Source organism: Drosophila miranda, assembly GCF_003369915.1.
Source record: "Drosophila miranda strain MSH22 chromosome Y unlocalized genomic scaffold, D.miranda_PacBio2.1 Contig_Y1_pilon, whole genome shotgun sequence".
Lineage (NCBI taxonomy): Eukaryota > Metazoa > Arthropoda > Insecta > Diptera > Drosophilidae > Drosophila > Drosophila miranda.
Genome location: NW_022881603.1, coordinates 31452692 through 31467686, shown reverse-complemented (window position 1 = coordinate 31467686; position 14995 = coordinate 31452692). Strand labels below are relative to the sequence as shown.

Here is a 14995-nt window from a genome sequence, read left to right as displayed (position 1 = left end):
GTATGTCCAACTACTCCCTGAAGCCGATGTGCTGGGACATGTGTACCTATATTACGCTATAGTATTATCTTTCTATCTAAGGAAAAATCATTAGTTTATATCGCACTATAAAATATCGTATATGCACTTATAACTATTTACACTTATCGTATTTATTTATCTAAATATTCCCTAGTAATAATAGCTATATCTCTTGTGACGCTTTTCGTTCCTCCTTTTGTCCATTTAGCCTTGTCTTGGAGTTCTCGGTTAGTGTTTCTTTTTTCTTGTAACATGAATATAGTATCTGAATATAGTTTCTAATAAAATGATTGTTAAGATGAATATGTGCTAGACGTTACCGCATTTGGGGGAACCATGCCGCTCGTGAGCGAAATAGGATGACCAATACCGGACACTCCAGGGATCCTGATATTATTATTGGCTCTTTCAGGATCATGGTAGGGTGGGCGTGGCACGACTCCGTGCCAGCAAAACAGAGATGTCCGCCGCGGTGGTAGATCCCTACTCCTTCTCTGCACTATCTTTGCCCCACTATACTTTCCGTACCCCTAACGATCCTTTCCTTGTCTGTCCCCTCCCATTCCCAAAAAGAGTACGCGAATTTTAATAAAATAATACCAGCAGGAACGAAGCAACCTAACTGGAGGGTTACCCCAAAGAACCCATCCCCATTTCCGACCAGAGATCAGCCGTGGAAGCGAGCGCGTACTCCTTCTCAGTTAGCCGACCACCAGCTTCATCGTGCGAAGATTCTCTTCGTTACTCGTTACAGTAATAATTATTTTATTTGGCGCCCAACGTGGGGCCGAAAGGCCTGAAGGTCAGGGTTGACGTAATTGTAAACGTTACAAAGCGGAGTTACATTAACTTATATGGTTGTGTGTGACCCCAGCCAAACTTGACCCCGAAGCAGAAAAATTGTTGAGAAAGTCCATAACACCTGCGAGCAGTGCATAGTCATGCACTGGCTTAAGACTTTTGTTCCCTGTTTCCCACCCCCCTTCCTTAAAGCCTTCCTTTTGTCCTGGAATTGGATCCTGTGATGGTGGATGCTTATTAGTTTCCGATAACGGTTAGCCCGCATCGGAGTATGATCCATAACCCTTGCTCGATGGTAAGCTGCTCTGGAATCGATAATAGCTTCACCATAGCTTTATTGCCGAGCAGTATATGCCATAGCAGTGAAATCTAGATGGATTCACTGGTATGTGGAAGTTGGCTGGACACAGGGTTATTAGTGGAGTAAATCTACGACCTGCCGCTATACAGAAGCATATTAGTGAATACATTCGCCCGTATCCCTTGGAAATTGACAGGTACCTTGGGTAGCTTTGGTTCAGTTGTCGCCGGAGTCAGCTAGAAGAATCAAAACTATTTTTTGTTGCCGCACAACTCGAATCGGGGTTATTAGGGTGCCTCCGTCTTTTGTTTCTCTCTCTACTTTCTAGTGATTGGTCTATTCGTGCGCCGATTTATACAGCAGGTTATCGCCGGCCGAACGTGGTACCCCTGGTGCTGGTGCGTTTCTTCGTGCTACGCTTCCGGCCCGGACCGATAATGGCTGCGAAAAAGGTATAGGTCGTAGCACGCAGAGACTATTACAAACTCCCCGTAACCGCTTCGGTAATGTTTCCTCGATGGGCGGCTGACGAACACCGTCGTGATCCTGGTATGGGCACGCGGGCAAGAACGTCGTCCGTCCCTATGTTTAGGCGTTCGCCGCAGACAGGAAGGGGCCTAGAGCTACTACTTGGGTCACGATTGCCGAAGATACCTTTTCTTTATTTCCCCCTTTTTCGCTCTACCACGCATAGTTATTGGCAACCTTTCGGAGGGAAAGGGTTGCATGGTTTCCCCCAAAATCTCTCTATCAAAGATCGTTTTTTTTTGCTTTCCCCGTTATTATTGTTTCTTTTTTTGTTAATATTTGTCTGAACTAGATTTATAGGAACGTGCTTAAAGCTAGTTAATATATAGGATAACTTTACAATGCCGGTAGACCGAAGCCCGGATTATAAGATTCAGCCAAAAGAGAGCGAAACCGTTTGCTGTGTATGCACGCAAGAAGTCGAATACCCAGGCCAACTATTAGCTACCAGCTGTAACCATTATTTCCATCACACCTGCTTTAGTGCACGTTCAGGAAATAAGAAAGTCTGTCCAGTGTGCAGAACTGCGCTGAGCAAATCGACCCTTAATTTGGCAGAAGAACTAGAAGCAGCTCAAGCCCCAGGCAACCAACCAGGGGCAGTTGCAGTGACCAGATCCCGTTCGAAAACACTTAAATCACAGCAAAACCAATTATCCGCAGCCAATATGCAGAGTGGGGTCCGAAGTGTTAGCCAACCCGAAGGGCCTAGTGTGTCCAGTCCAATGGCCGCTCCAGATCGTCCTAGAGGCCAACCGCCAAATTCTGCGGCAGCAGTGGTGTCAGCTTCAGCAGCTCGAACGGGTCTGCCAGCCACGGATGGTATCTTGCAACAGACCATTGCGGACGCAGTGACAGCCGCACTAGCACAGCACACTCAAATGCTAGCTAACGCGATTGAAGCGGGGTTTCAAAGATTGTCGCTCCAGAATGCAGCTCCAGTTCCAACGGAAAGGGTACACCCAGCCCATAGGCAGTCCTCTCCCGTTAGGTCAAATCAATCCTTTGATCAACTCTTTAGGTTATCCGCCAGGGAAAACGCAGCATTGCCAAACTCAGCGTCCGAGCGACCGACTAACTTGTCAGCCCCACCCGAGTCGCAGCAATCACATCAGTTGCGCGCGGATCGGATTAGCCAGATAATCGCGAACTGGAAGTTGAGATTCTCAGGGCGCTCCTCTATGTCAATAGATGATTTTTTGTATCGCGTCGAAGCTCTGACCAGCCAGACATTAGATAGCAATTTTGAATTGTTATCTCGCTACGCGAGCAACCTGTTCGAAGGAAGCGCGGGTGAATGGTACTGGAGGTATCATAAAAGCGTACCAAGAGTGCGCTGGATTGATCTCTGTATTGCTCTGAGATCGCAGTTTTCGGACGGCAGAACAGATTTAGAAATCAGAACCGCGATCACCCAGAGGAAGCAGAAAGTCAACGAACCGTTTGACAGTTTTTATGAGGCCATAGTGGCGCTTGCAGACAAGCTCGTGCAGCCGATGACCGAGCAGTCCTTGTTAGAGGTGTTGCGAGCAAATCTGCTCAATGAGATACAACATGAGATTTTATATGTGCCCATACCGAACATTGTGCAGTTGCGACAAGTGGTCCGCAAGCGTGAAAGGTTCATGGAAAATACTGCTAAGCCAATCCCGGCTACTCGACGATTTGTTCCTCGCAATCAGGTGAACGAAATGTCCATCCAGACAGAAGGTCTGGCAGAAGGCGATTCGGAAGAAGCTGACGCTTTTGAGTAAAAATGCGCGCAGAGCATTATTAGCCTCTGTTATTAGTAATATCACTGACCTACGACCCTACGCCAATGTCACTCTGTTTGGCAAGACGAGAAGTGGATTAATGGACACAGGCGCCTCAATCAGCTGCGAACCGCAGATGGGAAAAGCAAGTTATTCTAGGTAGGATCTCCACACTCATTTGCTTTCGTGGAAATTCCAAACGAATATGCCTTTATTTTGTACCATCGTTATCGCAGGAGTTATATCTAGGAATAGACTTTTGGAGAAGCTTTAATCTACTGCCGTTCTTCTTAATGAGCAAAGCGAATAACAACAGTTTGGCGGCTATAAACTTTGACAACCCGATGCAAATACCTTTGTCGGAATTACAGCAGAAGGAACTAGTAGCGATAGTACAGATGTTCCCTTCGTTTGCCGAAAAAGGATTAGGAAAGACAAACTGGCTTACACATGACATAGAAACTTCCGAGACTCGGCCCATAAAACAACGCCACTACGCAGTGTCGCCTGCAGTCGAAAAATGTATATACGAAGAGTTGGACCGAATGTTAGGCCTTGGGGTGATTGAAGAATCAGATAGCCCGTGGTCTTCCCCGGTAGTAATTGTGCGTAAGCCAGGTAAGGTTCGCCTTTGCCTTGATAGCCGGAAAGTTAACGGAGTAACAGTCAAAAATGCTTACCCTATGCCCCTCATTGATGGCATTTTAAGTAGACTTCCAAAAGCGCAGTTCATTTCAAGCATCGATCTTAAAGATGCTTACTGGCAGATCCCGCTTACTCCAAGGGCTCGGGAGAAGACGGCTTTTGCTGTGCCTGGGAGGCCGCTATATCAATTCACGGTGATGCCGTTTGGTTTATGCAATGCCCCACAGACCATGTCCAAACTGATGGATAAAGTTATCCCACCATCTTTGCGAAATGAGATTTTCATTTATCTCGACGACTTATTGGTGATTTCGGAGTCCTTCGAGAAGCACATGTCCGTGTTGAAAGCGCTGGCCGACCGACTGTCTCAAGCTGGACTGACGATAAACGTAGAGAAGAGCAAATTTTGCCTGAAGGAAGTGAAATACCTGGGCCACGTGATAGGGTATGGGATGATACAAACGGATCCCGAAAAAGTTGCTGCTATTCGGGAGTTTCCAGTGCCACGATCGGTGAAGCAAGTGCGACGATTTTTGGGAACCACTGGATGGTACCATAAATTTATTAAAAACTATGCCGGAATTGCTGCCCCAATATCAGATACACTAAAGCAACGTCGATCGTTTGTATGGACCAACGAAGCGCAAAGGGCGTTTGAAAGTTTAAAAGACCAAATGTGAGAGGCACCAGTCCTACATAGCCCCGACTTTACCATTCCATTTGCCATTCATTGCGATGCCAGCCACACCGGAGTTGGCGGCGTGTTAATGCAAACGGATAGCGATGGTAATGACATCCTAATCGCATTCATGTCTCGCAAGCTGAATCAGTGTCAGCGAAACTATTCAGTCACGGAGAAAGAGTGTTTGGCAGCCATAATGTGTGTGAGGAAGTTTCGAGCTTATGTGGAAGGACACGAGTTCTCCATCCATACCGACCATGCATCATTGAAGTGGCTAATGTCACAATCGGACCTAAGTTCTAGATTGGCAAGATGGGCAAAATGTTGTCCCAGATGCTCTGTCGCGGGTGCACACCGAAGATCTATCGGCATTCAGCTGCGATTGATTGGTAGACTTGCAGTCTGATTGCTTCAAGTCGGCAGAATATTTGGAACTAATTCGAAAAATTAAAGGCAACCAGACACAGATGCCAGACATTAAGGTGATCGATAATCTCATATATCGGCGAGCAGAACACGCGGCTGCTGATCAGATCGCTGACGACCTGTGTTGGAAGCTGTGGGTTCCAACGGAGCTGGTGTCCGATGTACTAAAACAGAGTCACGAACAGTCGCTAGCAGCTCATAGCGGCATTAATAAAACGTTGGAGAGAGTTCGACGTTCTTATTATTGGCCAAGTTTAGTAACCGATGTGAGAGCGTTCATAAACAGCTGTTCGGTCTGCAAGTGCACCAAGTACCCGAGTCGTTCGTTACGACCCCCATTAGCTCCAGTGAAGGAAACTCAACGAGTGTTTCAGAAGTTGTTTGTGGATTTCCTGGGTCCGTATCCACGAAGCAAATCCGGAAATATCGGTATCTTCGTTGTTTTGGACCATCTTTCAAAATATCCGTTTTTAAAACCCGTAAAGAAATTTACAGCGGAGGCGATAACTCGATTCATGGAAGAGGACCTATTCCATTGCTTCGGGGTACCCGAAGTGGTTGTGTCCGACAATGGAGTACAATTTAAGTCCCATCACTTCAATTCGCTGTTGAAAAAGTACAATGTGCAGCATTTTTATACGGCTGTGTACGCACCTCAAGCCAACGCATCGGAACGCGTTAACAGATCCGTTATTGCTGCCATTAAAGCTTACATCAAGCCAGATCAAACTAATTGGGATGAGCAGCTTAGTTCTATTAGTTATGCCTTACGATCTAGTCTGCATTCAGCCCTAAACGACAGCCCCTATCGGGTTGCATTTGGACAGCACATGATCACCAATGGAGACACCTATCAGCTCTTACGAAATTTGCAGGTTTTAGAAGATCGTACCGTGAGTTTTGGTCGGGAAGATTCGTTTGATGTGATTCGAAAAACAGCCCAACGAACAATACAAAAACAACACCAACGAAACGAACAGCAGTACAACCTTCGAAGTCGTGAAGTGGCGTTCAAAGTTGGCCAGGAGGTCTACAGACGCAACTTTCAGCAGAGCAATTTCGTTAAAGGTTTCAGCGCAAAACTAGCTCCTACTTTTGTAAAAGCTAGAATAAAACGTAGGCTTGGTCACAGTTATTACGAGTTGGAAGATCCCCAAGGTAGACTTATCGGAAAATACCACGCTAAAGACATAAAGCAGTGACCATCCTAATACAGGTTAACGGTTTTCCTCCAAGCGTCTATCACCCTTTGATGTGATTAACACCAAAGTGTGATCTTGGCCGGGGGGATTTGTAGTGGTCGCTTGTCGGGCGGATAGGAAAGCATATTTGTGTTCTTCGCCTGAAAGTATGCCCGATGTTATTTGTACAATTTATATATTTGTGTACATAATATATATATAAATATATTTATATATATTATATTATTTATACAAGTATATATCACACCTCACCGAGATACTTATTAATTATTAAGTTTAGTCCCCATAGTTAGTGTATAGTTAGGTTGGCTTAATTTCTTGTTGTGGTGTTACATGTTAAATGTTCCTGGTCGTGTGAGGGCTAGCGCCATCTAGGGTTGACATTAAGAATATGCTTTAAAACGAACAAAAAATCTCCCCACCATGTCCATAACCATTCAAGGTGAATGGCGAAGGATCGTGCAAAGGCAGATCCGGAGAACAAAATTTTTGTTGGTCAGTAGATCCGCCCAAATCTTTCTTTCTCCTCGTGGCCGTACAAGCATTCAGTTGCGCGGTGAGAAAAAACAATAATAAAAATTAAATTAAACCGCCGTAAATAACCGTGGTGTGAAACCAAAGTGCACTCGATCGGGAAAAAAGAACCCAAGAAAGCAGATTGGGCTCTAATCGAAAACGTGAGTACCGGCCTTCGACAGTGCTAGGAGCCTCGAAGTTAGATTTTCCGACTTTTTCTGTAGTTTCCGCTTGGAGGTGAGCAGCCCCAACACAAAAAAAAAAAGAAAACACCTGGAGAAAGAAGGAATTAGCACCTCAACCCCATCCCCCTATTTTCGCAGTGCCAGTTCCAACCGGGTAAATATGTGCATGGAGTAACTGTTAGAAAAAGTAGCCTGATCAGTATTTTCAAATTCCACATTAGAATCGGCACTTAGTTTGGGAATTATCCAAAAGCTGCAGCCCGAGCTTTAAGCCCCCGCACTACGAACCAGCTGATCCACCAAGTCGCGGGCAGTGAACTTTGGCTGCGCGAGACGAGGACAGCCGTCTGAACGGGCTTAGTGCGGCGAAGTGGCGTAACCGTTTCGCATTCAAAACCGGGCCAAGAAACGGAAACCGGTGCTTGCAGTCAGCATAGGCCCGAAGCCGCTTAAATGTTCCTACCGGGCGGAAAAAAATAGTGCACCACGTCTGTACATAACCTCCCGGCGACCCCTAGTGGTATCGCCTCTCTTGTTCTTCTCGTGATTCGGCCTTACTGTTCCAAACGTTTATTTAAAGTGCAGTGGAGGCCAGCGTTTGTCTTATGTGCACGTTAGTGTCATTATGTAGGCTGAATGAAAACTGTAAGAGATGTGCTCACATACATATGTATACACCGCCCACTGAAAGCCACTGAGGCCAGTAAGATCCCACCGTGACTCGCATTCCCTTGAACCTCGCAGTCCGTTGATATGTCTGTTTTTGCGTAGTTGGATATACTTAGTGTTAATTGTAACAGAAAAAAAAACCAGAAAAAAAACCCACCAACACATGGAAAGTTTGAAAATGCATTTGATAAAAGCTTAAAAGTTTGAGCTGAAAAGCGTCCGCTCGTCCGGGTCCCCTCCGCGAGCTTATGCCATGCAGCACGCGCTGTACGATTTTGTTTTTGGTTTGCAGGTAAAAGTTTAATGCACCCACACACAGCCACACGCCCAGCTACGAAAGATCTTTCGCCGCGGGAACACAAACAAAAACTGAGTGAGCTTTATAATATACCAACAACATTAAATTTTATTGCCTCCCAAAATTCCGCGAGCGTGGCAAAAGCTTCGTTCTTTTTTTTGCTAGAGCTTGTAGTGACGCTTGAACCAGCTACAAAAATATTACTACAACAACAACAAAAATAAAAGAACGGAAAAAAAAAAACTAATCAAAAATTTTAAATCCAGGGAATATCGTAATTGCGTTTAGCGCCCCTATTGCTCGTGAACGACGGGTACTTTTTGGGCAGACGGTCGGACTCGGGAGAGAGTCGGCCGCGGTTATGTTAACTCGAGGGAAATGGTGGTTGGCACTTTCGCTGTTAGGAGGGTTCGTGAATGCAAGTCCAGCTACGGTCGCTCTTTTCGATTTTGGGCCCCACTTCAGAAGGTAGTGTTTGTGGTGGAAAGAGGAAATATTAGCGGAAAAACATAACTAAACCTCGCGCCAGTGCTAAATCAAAGAAAAAAAGACAAACAAAAGAATCGTGTTGCTTTCAAATTATACAATAAAGAAATCGAAAAGAAATTTGCCACCCCAGTAAGGGGCGTTCCATTCTGACCCCACGCCGGAGGCAAGGCATCCGAAAGTGGTCTCTTTTTTTTTGTTTCGGACGGCCATTTGCAAGTTAATATAACAAGAGTGCCAATCGCCACATAGCGGTAAGTTGGACATTGGGGTTTAGGTGTCGCTAGGTAAGGTTAAATGGAACATGGGTTTTCTTGTATTACAGAATTGGCACGTTGTGCCAAGCAGATTTCCAAGGGAGAATAGCGGAAAAAGATAATTGGGATCGATGCCCGAGCCGGCCGCAGCCACAACCAGCTGGCCATAGAAAGGGAAGAGAAGAGACTGCGCTCCCGAAAAAAAAAAAAAAAAAGCACAAGAACCGATCGAATTCGCCGCTGGCGCAGAGAAGCGCAAGGCAGAGAGTCCGCCGCTCCAGCTGTGGGTCCGACTCAGTGCATCAGCAGCATCGTCGGCGCCGGGAAGCTGCGAAACTAAAAGCGGAATATTGAACATTTTTTTTTGGCCCCCAAGTTTTTTTGCGTAAATATCTTGCCCTCGGCCGACCTGGCTTAGTGAAAAAAAAGTAGAGGAAATAAAAACCCAGATCAAAATTATACCCATGAGCCAATAGGCAAGGTCTTAGTGAGTACGAATACAAATACCTTGCTCCCCTTTCGGCAGTGTAGCGCCGTTAATTCAGTCTTGCTTTTCTTTTCCCTTAAACCGTAAGGGCTAGCCCTATGTGGAGCCCAAAGAAAAGAAAGGCATAAGGGAATAGAAATACAATATCAATGCTCAAAAGCAAAGAAAAAAAGCAGTCCCCCGAAAGCCTCTGCGCGCCTTGTTCTTTCTCTTCTTTTCTCTTTTTGTTGTTGTGCTCTCCCAATAAAATTACATTTACAGCAATTATAGCAAGCGGATCGTCTTCGACAAAAGCGCTTTTGGAGATGGATGGCACGTAAGTGAAAGAATATTGCTTTACTCTAAATAAATTGCATGCATGAGCGTGAGAGAAGGAGTGGTATAGGAAAGAAAGAGGGGGAGAGGTAAAACAGTTGGGCAGATCCACATGCCGGAAGAGATAGCAAGAACAGTAACCATGGGTTTTTTTGTTGTTATCACAAATGCTCTGTTAAATTTGTATGCCAGTTTAGCGGCTACCTCCTATATACATATACTGTTTTTTTATTATATACACATTTAATTCTTTTTTTTCTATTTAGTTATAATTCTTCTATTTTAATTGTTATTAGTATTATTTTAATTTCCAACCTGGAATATTCTCGAATCCTGTTGTTCGCTAAAATAGTTATTGAGTCAATTGGGAGTTTAAGTAGAGTAGGGAAATGCCCCTGTGTCAAGTAATAAATAAGTTTTAAAATGAAATCGATAATGATCTAAATTATTTTAGGGCGCCATGCCGAGTGGATTATGGAAATGAAGTGAGTCTGGGGGATTTAGGGATCATGGCTTTGCGGCCCAGATGGTCAAGGTAGGGTGGGCAAAACGCTGCTACACCTACAGCTACTCAGCAGCACAACCCGTACTTCAGCATGTTCTGTTTTCTTTGCAGAGCAACCTCTATGTGTGCATAGCTTGTCACTCTTGGTAGTTTCTTTTCTGTATGGCCAGTCCGATCGATCATGTGTTAGGGAGGAAAACCGCACGCGAAATCAATATTATTATATGTATACAATGCGAGCAGGTAGCACAGTGGTAAATCCTCACCCCCCCCTTGCCAACGACAAATAGAAGCCGGAACCAGCGCGTGCTCCTCTGGTCGCTACAATAAGATCAGCTCGTTATGATAGCGTATCGCTATACGTTGTATGCTACAAGCTGTTTGTCGGTCGTTGACCTCACACTTTTAAAGTAGTCACAGCTGATTGGCCTTCTGCCTTTACAATACGCTTGGTAGAACGAATAGTATGTCCAACTACTCCCTGAAGCCGATGTGCTGGGACATGTGTACCTATATTGCGCTATAGTATTATCTTTCTATCTAAGGAAAAATCATTAGTTTATATCGCACTATAAAATATCGTATATGCACTTATAACTATTTACACTTATCGTATTTATTTATCTAAATATTCCCTAGTGATAATAGCTATATCTCTTGTGACGCTTTTCGTTCCTCCTTTTGTCCATTTAGCCTTGTCTTGGAGTTCTCGGTTAGTGTTTCTTTTTTCTTGTAACATGAATATAGTATCTGAATATAGTTTCTAATAAAATGATTGTTAAGATGAATATGTGCTAGACGTTACCGCATTTGGGGGAACCATGCCGCTCGTGAGCGAAATAGGATGACCAATACCGGACACTCCAGGGATCCTGATATTATTATTGGCTCTTTCAGGATCATGGTAGGGTGGGCGTGGCACGACTCCGTGCCAGCAAAACAGAGATGTCCGCCGCGGTGGTAGATCCCTACTCCTTCTCTGCACTATCTTTGCCCCACTATACTTTCCGTACCCCTAACGATCCTTTCCTTGTCTGTCCCCCTCCCATTCCCAAAAATAGTACGCGAATTTTAATAAAATAATACCAGCAGGAGCGAAGCAACCTAACTGGAGGGTTACCCCAAAGAACCCATCCCCATTTGCGACCAGAGATCAGCCGTGGAAGCGAGCGCGTACTCCTTCTAAGTTAGCCGACCACCAGCTTCATCGTGCGAAGATTCTCTTCGTTACTCGTTACAGAATTTGGGATGGAACTTATGCGTAGGTGTGTGTGCGGTTTGCAAGTGATCCCGCCTAGGAGTTAGGCAGTACCTTCCCTCAGGTGCGGTCGATGACAGAAGCTAGCTGCTGTGGGCGCAATTATCTTCCGCAGCGGTCTCTGTCGAGGGCTGGATGTTTTGGCACCAAGTGCCCCTTCACCGCACTGCAGTCGATCAGCTGGTTAGTGGCCTGCACTATCCAGCCCTGGTACCCCAGTCGATCAGCTGCGAGGCCTGGAGTGAAGAAGAAGAACGGGAGAACCGGCCCAAAGCCGGTCCTCGGTGTGTGTCTGTGTGTGTGTGTGTTTTTTTTTTTTTTTTTTTTTGTTGTTGTTGTGTGACTACAGGAAAGCTTCATGCCGACTCAGCTGAAGCCGAAGTGAGGGACTCTAACTCTGAAACCAACCACACCTATCCCGGATCCCGGCGGTACTGTCGCGTGATATTACTTCGCCGGGGGAGATGCCCATAGGGCTCTTCTCTTAATAATCTCCTTTATCCTTTATCTCCTTGCATTGCGTGCATTCTTCGCGACGCAGTTTGGTAGCCATAGTTACGGCCATGAATCTAATCGCGGCCCAGTTTCCTTCCGCCTCCAGCAGGCATTCTGCCAGGTTTGTCACCGCTGGCATTCTTCCAAGCTTGTTGCTTAGATCCTCTCGATCTTGCCGAAATCTTGGACATTCAAAGAAGCAGTGCTCTGCGTCTTCGATGACCCCTGCGCAGACCACGCAGAAGGGGTCGTCCTCGTGCTTAAGCCTATGCAGGTAGGCTTTAAAGCAACCGTGTCCTGTCAGCAGTTGTGTCAGGTGATACTCCACTTGTCCATGGCTACGGTTCAGCCAACTCTTCAGGTCTGGGATTAGCCTATGGGTCCATCGCCCTTTGCTGCTGTTATCCCACGAATCTTGCCATTGCAGGATCGTGCGCTGCCTTAAGGCACCTCTGGTGTCCTGGTCCGTAGTCCCCAGGGTTCGCTGTGCCCTGATTCCTGCGGCTTCTCTTGCCAGCAGATGGATGGGAATCATTCCTGCTACCACTAGTGCGGCGTCTTGGGATACCGTTCTGAATGCGCAACACACCCTCAGGGCACACAGCCTCTGGACTGCGTTGCATTCTCGGGCATATGTTTTATGCTTCATTGCATCAACCCATATTGGTGCAGAGTACATTAGCGTTGAGCCAACTACGCTCGCTAGTAGCTTTCGCCTTGGCTGTTTCGGGCCTCCGGTGTTGGCCATGATGCGGGATAGGGCCACTGCCGTCTTTCCTGCTTTGCTGCTTGCATACGCCATGTGATGCTTGAAGCTGAGTCTGTGGTCAATCATGACCCCCAGGTACTTCAGGCTTGGACTGGAGCTAATAGTGCAGTCTCCTACTCGGATCGTGGCCGTCTCCACTACTTTCCTGCTGCTTATGAGCACCGCCTCCGTTTTGTGGGTGGCTAATGAGAGATCCCTCCCTGATAGCTATGTTCTGGCTCTCTCTACCGCGTCGTTGCAGATTTCTTCCGCCGCTTCTTTCTGTTTTGCCACTACGACTATTGCTATGTCGTCGGCAAAGCCTATCACCGTGGCGCCCATTGGCATATCCATCTTGAGGATTCCATCATACATGATGTTCCACAGCAGCGGGCCGAGGACCGATCCTTGGGGAACTCCTCCAGTGATTTGGTGCTCACGTGTCCCCTTATCCGTCTCATATATGAGCACTCGGTCTCTTAGGTAGTCCGCGATGATATTCTGCAGATACGGCGGTACTTGAAAGTTTCTCAATTCTTCTAGTATGTGATCCCAATTGGCAGAGTTGAATGCATTTTGGACATCGAGTGTTGCCACTATGCAATACTCTTTGGTCCCGTACATCCATCGGGTGCCATCGATAGCTCGTTTTGCTATCTCACATACCTCGCCGATTGCGTCCACCGTGGACCTGCCTTTGCGAAACCCGTGCTGTCCCGGTGAGAGCTGACGCGTTACTGCCTTCTCCAGCCTGATGTGGATTATGCGCTCGAGGATCTTAACCACTGTGTCGAGCATGCAGAGTGGTCTATAGGATGATGGCTCCTCGGTCGGCTTGTTCCCCTTGGGTAAGAGGACTAGCCGCTGTCGCTTCCATGGTCTGGGGAAGGTCCCTTCGGACATGCACGCATTGAATAAATCCACGTACATTTGTGGATTGGTCTCAATAGCCGTGCGGAGAACGGCATTTGGGACCCCATCAGGTCCTGGTGCTTTGCCGTTCTTGATCCGTTGTAGATCTTCGAGGACTTCTGCTTCCGTGGTGGCTTCTATTTCAGGTGGCGGTATTCTATCCATCACCCTCTGGGCTGCCACTTTCTCTGGAAATAGGGTTTCTACTTTGTTAACCAGCAGATCTGCACACATTGGCGGCGGGGGACTGAACACTCGCAGTCTCTTTATTACCAGCCTGTATGCGTAGCCCCAAGGGTTCGCATCTGCGTCATCGCAGAGCTTTTCGAAGCATTTGCGCTTGGCATCCTTGATCTGCCTCTTCAAGCAGCGTCTGCTTTCCTTATATTCTCCTTGGAGCCTCTCGAATTCCGGGGAACCTCTCGAACGCTGGTATAGTCGTCTTTTCCGCTGGCACTCCTGCCCGGCGCTACCTATTGCAGCGTTCCACCAATACGTTGGCCTGCGGTTGTTCAGGCTTCTTCTTTTCCTTAGCATGGAGGCATCACATGCTTCCAGCGTATGTATGGCCAGTTGGCTTGCTCTCTCTTCAGCCGTACCGTTGGTCTCGTAGTCCTCAAACATGGCCCGGACCATATCCGGCTCTAGCGTTTCGGTCTTATAACCGATCTGCTTGCCAATGAACGGGTTAGGTGCGCCCGCTTCCTGGATTTTACATATGACGGCTTGGTGGTCACTCCCGGTGTATAAGCCACTAACTTCCCACGTTGTCCTGCGGCTGAGGCTGCTGCTCACGAACGTAAGGTCTATTATAGACCCCGTTCCAGCTCTGCCGAACGTCTGCTGTGTGCCTGTGTTCAGCAGTACGGCATCCAACGTCGCAAAGCATTCTAAGAGCGCCTGTCCCCTTGGGTTCGTTCTCGGGCATCCCCACTCCGTCGCCCAAGCGTTGAAATCGCCGGTTATGAGCGTAGGGTGTTTCTCCCGCGCATCTTCAGAAATCCTTTCTAGTGCCTGCGTCGCCTGCTGTAGGCTGAGGCTCGGGGGCAGGTAGCAGCTATATATGTGCACTCCATTTATCCGGGCTCTGGCGAATCCGTCTCCGACGTATGTTTGCAGTAGTTGCTGTGTGGGACTCCCACAGCTCCATATCGCTGCGTTCTTGCTCGAGTCAGCAATCCACTCTCCCGAGTTGCGATTCCGGTATTGCTCGCTTATGACTGCTACATCAATACGGTGCTCCCTTATGGTCTGGTCCAGCAGCTGCTGTGCCATCTCGCAGTGGTTGAGGTTTAGTTGGATGATTTTCATCTATCCTTCATTTGCTGCATCGCCTTTTGGTACTGCGGGCACCTCGAACTCGTCGTTTGGTGCTTCGGGTCCTTCACCCGGTGGCGCTTGCAAAGAATGCAACTTGGTTCGTCTTTGCAATCTTTGGCCTGGTGGTCGGCTCCTGCGCAATTGTAGCAGCACTTCGTGAAGTCTTGGCTGCTCTTACAATTAG

General features: G+C 47.0%; 1 long non-coding RNA gene across 1 annotated transcript; it reads left to right on the top strand.

Moving 5' to 3' along the window:
* The first annotated feature begins 8661 nt into the window (after positions 1-8661).
* LOC117189406 lies at positions 8662-10001 on the top strand. The gene is made up of 3 exons (XR_004473394.1): positions 8662-8768; positions 8840-9258; positions 9520-10001. It is a non-coding gene; the product is annotated as an uncharacterized LOC117189406 (long non-coding RNA).
* The last annotated feature ends 4994 nt before the right edge of the window (positions 10002-14995 follow it).